Source organism: Mangifera indica, chromosome 1 (assembly GCF_011075055.1).
Source record: "Mangifera indica cultivar Alphonso chromosome 1, CATAS_Mindica_2.1, whole genome shotgun sequence".
Lineage (NCBI taxonomy): Eukaryota > Viridiplantae > Streptophyta > Magnoliopsida > Sapindales > Anacardiaceae > Mangifera > Mangifera indica.
Genome location: NC_058137.1, coordinates 14,817,665 through 14,825,381, shown reverse-complemented (window position 1 = coordinate 14,825,381; position 7,717 = coordinate 14,817,665).

Below are 7,717 nucleotides of genomic sequence, written 5' to 3'. Positions count from 1 at the left end.
TGATTAAGTGTAATTACATATGATCTATATAATTATGGAGCATGGTGAAAGAATATGCATAATTTGTATGAATAAAGGATGAAAGTTTATTGCATAATTTGATAAAATGCTGAATTTTTGTAGGTATGTCAACTTGCACTAATGATGATTAGGTGTTAAAGATATGATCTAATGTTGACATAAAATTGAATTTTTGAAGGCATGTGAAATGACGCATGTGCCTTTTTGCTAGATTTAATGTTGATTAAATGATGTCGTGTACAAATACCAACTAGCCCTTAATGGTGATTGAGTGTGATGGTTGACATGAATTAATATGATGGTAAATATAATATTTATATAGGCCAAAAGACTCATTCTCGCCTAAGGTATAGTGAAATCACAAGTTTTATCGTCTAACTTTCAAAAACTCAAATACCTACTCATAAACCAATTTCAGTTAAAATTTTTAATTATGGTTAAGGATAAAATATTATTTAATAATAATATTTAAAAAAATAAAAATTTATAACATTTTACCCTCTTAATTTGGAAAACTAACAATTTCCTTCCAAAATTAAGTTTTAAAAAGTGACATTTTTCTCTTGTCAGTGAATTTTTGACGAATGATGGCCAATATCTCTCATTCTCGGTGATGTCTCTCCTTCTAATGCTCTCCCTCTAATTAGCGACATCTGGATTTGATAGAATTAAAACGAAATTCAAACTAAGAGTTGAAATTCTTTGTTTGGATGTGTCGTCATTGTCTAAACAAAGTCGATTCGTCTAGACAATGAATGTACAGACAAAGAACTTTAACTCTTCATCTAGATTTCATCAAATCTAGACATCATTAGTTAGAGGAAGAGCATCAGAGGGAGAAGCATCGCTAAGAAGAAGAGATATTGGTCGTTGTTCACTGGAAAATCATCGGTGAAATTTGAAACCCTAGGTAGGGGGAAAATGTCACTTTTTAAAACTTAATTTTGGGGAAAATTGTGAGATTTTTAAAACTAAGGAGAAAAATGTCATAAAACTTTTATTTTTAAAATTTGTCAATAAATGACAATTTTACCCTTAATCATAACTAAAATTTTAATGAAAATTAGCTCATGTGAGTTTTTGAAAATTGGAGGATGAGACTTAATCATTTGATAGAAATTTGAAAATTAATAATATTAAATTGCATAGGTATTCATGACATCATAACCTATTATTAAATTAAAGTTATTTGAAAAAAATATTAAACATTTTGTCATTTGTAATTGAATCATTGCATCTTAATCATTATTTTGATTAGATCAAATTTTATGGATTAGTATTTAATTAAATGTAAATGAGTTCATATTTTATATTAAATATTAGTTTTAGTTGGATGGATGGATTATTTAGGGATAGTCATGTGTGTAATTTGCCATTTTCAAAAGTTTAAGTAATTGATTTGTAATATTCTTTTATTAAGGGGTTTGTATTAAATAACCTCATCCTATTAATTTAATTTAATTTAACTTTATCGAGCATGCATGCCTAAGTTTTGAATGTATTCGGAGCAAATGGACGAGGACTCGGAGAAGATCCAGATGACAATTTGAATGAAGACTTAGACCTAGGTAAATAGTTTGCCTTTAGGTTGTAATTTCGAAAACCCATGGTCATCATACCAAGTTTTATATTATGCATATATGTAATGTATGTATGTCATGCAAATATTAATTAGATTAGTTAATAAGTTAAACCTAAAATTTTCCTAATTAAAATTATTAAATCTATAAATCCATCATGAGATAATTAAAATTCTATAATATAAATTCTAATATCCGAAGATTTTTATTATGTAAGGGATATGAAATTAATGTCGTGGAATTAAATTTATCTTGTTTTTAGATAGTTATCTATATCATGCCTAAGATTTTTATTATGTGAGGATATGATGAGAATGCTACTTCAGAAAGCACGATGGTTCGAATTTAACTAGCTAAGGGTATGAAAATTTCTATTATATGAGATATTCGAAACAAAGGGCATGAAAGATGAATCGAGTCTTATGTAGGGATATAAATGGAAAGGGATTCCTACTTATTAAATTTAATTAACAAAGATTTTTATTATGTGAGGTTAATTACATTTAATAAAAATTCGATTTCTCACTAGAAATTTAATCTAACAAATTTTCGGATCCTGGCTAAAAAGAGTGTGGGATTCAAATAAAATAATGAGAGCTAAAGAGATTATGCAATTAAGAAAGGTTTAAATTAGCATATTCAATTCACTAATAAAACTATTTCTCTTTGCAATATTTTTATTTAATTGTGATATATTCAAAAAATGGCCAACAATGTACTCTTAAGGATTTTGGATAATAATATTTAGATTTAACCCAACTTTAAGTATTGGTTAAGAAATATTCAAATAGTATTAGATTTTAAAAAGATTAGGCACGTCTTGGAAGCACCGCTTCTTATTGATATAGCTTCAGATGCCTTCGATGAGGAACATAAGATGTTCGAGGCATAGGTTAAGGATAATAGGAAAGCTCGAGGCTATATGCTAGCCTCAATGAATATGGAGCTCCAAACTAAGCACAAAAATGTTTTAGGGGCTTATGATATCCTCGTTGCTTTATAAAAGTTGTACAATGAGAACTCGAGAGTAGTTGAGTACAAGCTATATGTTTCGCTCTTTAACATGAGATTAAGGGTAAACATGCCATCAGAAGAACCTGTCATAAAGATTATCAATGCATTAGGGTAGTTGGACGTTCAAGGCATCATCTTACTCGACCATGTCAAAGTGAATTTGATTTTACTGTCCCTTCTATCAAGTTATAAATCATTTATAACCAACTACAATATGAATAAGATAAAGCGGACATTTACTAAGTTGCTCAATAAGCTCTTAAAGTTTTATGAGCAAGGGAAGAAGGACTCTAGACATGTGGATGTCTATGCATCTTTTACCAGTAGGGCTAACAAGAGGCTCAAAAAGCAACAAAAGAAAGGTCCAAATGTTAGACCCAAGAAAAGGAATTTTAAGAAAAATGCTACCAAGATAGAGAAGGCAAAAGAAAATGGAAAGTGTTTCCATTGTTAGCATAATAGACATGGGAAGAGGAATTGTTCCTTATACCTAGACAACCTTAAGAAGAATAAAACAGGTATAATCCATCATCAAAGTCATTTAATTTGAATTAAATTTAGATTCAGATAATCATCATAGATCATAGATTCAATAGCTATGTCTCATATGTGTGATTTTATGTAGGCACTACGCATAATTTTGTTTTGTCACAAAACAAGATCATTTTGAAGATGACAAATGGAGCAAAGGTTGTAGCTAAAGCCATAGGAACTTGCCAAGTTATACTACCATCAGGGCACATTTTGAGGCTTTATAATGTTTTGTATTTTGCAAAAGTCACTAGAAATATCATTTCTATTTTCGCATTTTGTAAGCTTGGTTACAATGTTAAATTTAATGGAAATGAATGTTTGATATTTTGTGAAAATATTGTAATGGGCAAAACTATAAATACAAATGGTTTATAAGTATTGGAATTGAATAATTATTGTACAAATTCTTTTAATAATAAAAAAATTTGAAGTTATACAAACCTAAGGTTTTATGGCAATATAGATTAGGTCATACTGGATAAAAAAGATTGATTCAACTTGGAGAAAGTGGGCTTTTAAATTCATTGGGTTTTGAATCCTATCTAACGTGTGAATCTTGTCTCTAAGGTAAGATGACCAAATCTCTCTTTAAAAGTAAAGGGAAACATGCCAAAGAATTATTAAAGTCTATACTATTATGGTAGGTGCTCTAGAGCCAATTGATTTGATATTTGTAATTGTAATTTTATTTTCATTAATTAATAAAAGATTAATTGTTATTCAATTCATATGTGTGTCCTTTTATATGATTGCGTGAATAACATACCCTCAAAATGATAAAACTGTGACGAGAGAATTAGACAACTGATTGTGAAAACTTTATGTACACATTAAGTGGTCATTCTAAAAACTTTTGTAATCCCAACATTACAATGAACATAGACACATGTAATGATGATAAAATTATCATAGTATTGAGTGACCCTGCCCAAAGGTGGCGATAGTTCTCATATGTTGAAGCTGTTTATAGACAACTTGGTGCAACATATGGATGCACTTTGTAAACATGTTCATCGAACTGACCCCACTAGAGAATATCCATATGAATGGTTGTTCTAATGTTTATGGAATAAATACTTTGAACAATATAGGTGCATTTGATCTTATAACTTAAGGTCATCAGATTATCTTGTGTAAGGATCGATATGTTTTGACACTATCCAACATACCACCATAACTAAGGTATCATAAAAGTAGTGTATGACCATATCGTGAGATACACAGATGTTATGGTTAATCAATAAAAGCTTTGTTACTCCTGAGTATAAGAGAAGATATCTCATATGAGAATACTAAATAACATTCATGACTATTTGAATTGGTGGCCACCGTAAGATAAGGGCATGGTCTAATTCATATAAGTCATTAATGTGTATCAATTCATACTGAGGAGCTACTAAGGTAGACACATTTCTATGTTTTACCCTCAAGAGATATTAGTTGACAAAAGGATTGAATTACACATAACTGTGATATTGTAAAAGCTTAAGAGATGTCTACTAACATTTTGTCATTCAAGAAGCATGATGGTTTGCTAGAGGCCAATCTTGGTCTATATCTTTCGATTCGATAGAAAGCTTATGGATCACATGCATATAGGTGTTAAATCGAACCTAATGACAAGAATCATTTGATAACAATTCTGGTGTTTAGAGAGAGAGAGAACTTGTTGACTATACTTGACCAAAATCCGTTAGTATGCATAGTGCCAACAGTTTGGCATAGCTGGACAAAAAATTGTCCAACTGTACAAAGCATGATTCATTTCAGGTGCTGCGCTTTAGTGTCCACCTCGTGCATGGTTTAAAGTGTGTCAGGTGGCACACAGTTTATGTGTGTTAAAGATGTTTGGTATGAGTTAAACTTTTGTTGCACTCAAACACCTACACAAAAATAGAAATAATAAGCATAAGTCAATTAAAAATAATTACGTATAATACACATACAAAGTAAGAAAACCTTGGCCATTGGTTTTTCTGAAATTCTCTCTTCCCCGAACATAACTGTCCAACATGTAGAAGCCCTAACAGCCTTTTTCCTAGATAACATCCCATATTTGTGCTCTGTGTGAATACCAGGGAATCGTCTTACAACTGTTGGATGGTGTTTGTTTCTTTGCCACATGAAAATTTTGAGGAGCCACTAACTCAAGTATAAAATCTAAAACACCCCATGAATGTTTTACATGTTCATGTTAAATATGTTTTAAAATTGATATTCTAGTTAGAGTTTTAGGAATGTATGTTTTCATAATTTTTTTTAATTTTGTTGCACTGTTGGTTAATAGCGCCCTAAAACCCTACAAATATAAATAAATATATGTGGACAACTTAATCACATGGCTAAGAGAGGTTTTCACTACTGTAACACCCACAAGTAAACTCAAAGGCATTTCAGTCTTTTTTGTAGTTTTAAATTAAATGATTTTTTAAAATTAAATAGTGAATGCCTTGTGCATGGAGGTATACACTCATTGTGTATGGTCAATAGAAAGTCAAACTTTTAGATCAAATCATGATCATGGCGAAATAGGAAATTTCATTAATTATACAGCCTGATACACAACCGTGTATGAAACATCCAAAAATTAAAAAAAAAAAGGTGATAACCTAATTTTCTCCCTTTAGAGGCAAATGAGTGAAAGAAGGCTTATGGTGGACTTGCTTTGGAGGCTTTTGCACTTGAGGAGCTTTTCCATCATCCTATTTTCCATAGGAGGCAAAAAAGTAGGTAATTTTTCCATCTTTCTACTTTCGAGCTTGCATGTCTTGATTCCTTCTCTTTCATTATGTATGATACTTGTTTGCATCTTCATCTTCATCTCTTTTATCTTTCACATGAGACATAGATGCCCTCTCCATATTATTTTAAGACATTGCTTAATACTAAACTTATCTTCTTTCACCACAGGTACCTCACCACCCTTACAATTGTACACATTAAACCCTTAAGCACCCTTTTAATGAAAGCCTTATGTGATAATTCTAATAACATGTGACCCCTATCATGATGAATCGCAATACTAAGGATAAAATATGCTTCTCAATACCAAAGACGAAGAATGCCTTTCCGAGGTTTTTCATACCAAAGGCGTTAGAAAAAAAGTTACTTTAACATAAAAAACAACTTACCATAATTCATGGCCAGTAAAATATCACCAACATAAAGGAACAAAAAGATGAATCTCCTTCTACTAATCTTAATAAATACACAGTGAGCAAAATTGTTTTCAATAAACCCATATGAAGTTATTACCTCATCAAATCTCAAATAATACTACTAAGAAGCCTGTTTCAATCCATATTTGGACTTTTTTAGCCTGTATACCATATGCTATTTTCTTTGAACTTCAAAACCTCTTAGTTGCCTCATATAGATTTTTTTATAAAGATTTCTATTAACAAAATCTATTTTCACATCCCTTTGGTGACACTATAAATCATAATGAGCTATCAAAGCCATAATAATTCTAAATGAATCCTTAGTGGACATAAGAGAAAAAGTATAATTGAAGTCTATACCTTCTTTATGGGTAAAACCCTTAAAAACCATTCTAGATTTAAATCAATTGATTTTGCCCTTAGAGTCTTCTTAGTCTTAAAAACCCATTTATAACCATTAAGTCTAATCCCATCAGACAACTCTAAAAGATCTCATACAATAAGGATTTTGCCATCTTTGGTAATGGAATAACAAATTAAAAATTTACTTTAACAATACAAACACTTTGCAAAACCCCCTTTTGGATCATCCCCGTAATATGATTAATTCACAAACATATAAAAATATGCATAGGGTGTTTATTCAATATATCTGTGTTGATGGCTTATTCATCTTTCTCTAATGGCGAGAGGTTACAAAGTCTTGATTTTAGAACCAAGCATAGGCCTGCTCCTTGGTATCCATACTAAGCATTAACAATAGAAGCTTGACTATGCTCATTGCTTGCTAGAACTCGAGGACAACTTTGTGGTGAAAGAGAGAGAAATATTCACTTGATAGCTTTGTCTATAAAATAAACAATATACATTTTTTTCACTTTCCCTGAAATCCTTAATTTTTTTTTCACTTTTCCTCTGGCCACCGGCGATGATGTGACTGGAGGGAGAGTGACGAGCGTTGTCTAGATCTGAATGATGCTTGTTAAGCTTCACTGGACGACGGAGTGTCATCCATTCTCTGGATGACAAAACGTCGTCCAAAGGTCATCATCGTCTAGATCTGGATGACGGTCGTCTTTCTTGGATGACGATCGTCATATAGAGGTCATCGTCGTCCAGAAATGGTCGATCTCTAGATGAAAACTTCTTCGTTGTTGCTAGAAAAAGTGGTTGCATTTCAGGGGAGAAAAGTGAATTTTTAAAACTTCATTTAAAGGACAAATGTTAGTTTTTCAAATTAAAGGGGAGAAAATAAGATAAAATTTTAATTATTTAATATTATTGATAAAATGATGAATTTACCCTTAACTCTAACAAAAAATATATAGGTGGATCTAAATAGATTAAATTTTAAGTAAATATTTAAATTTTTTATCAAATATAAGTATACAGTTTAAGATAGGGTTA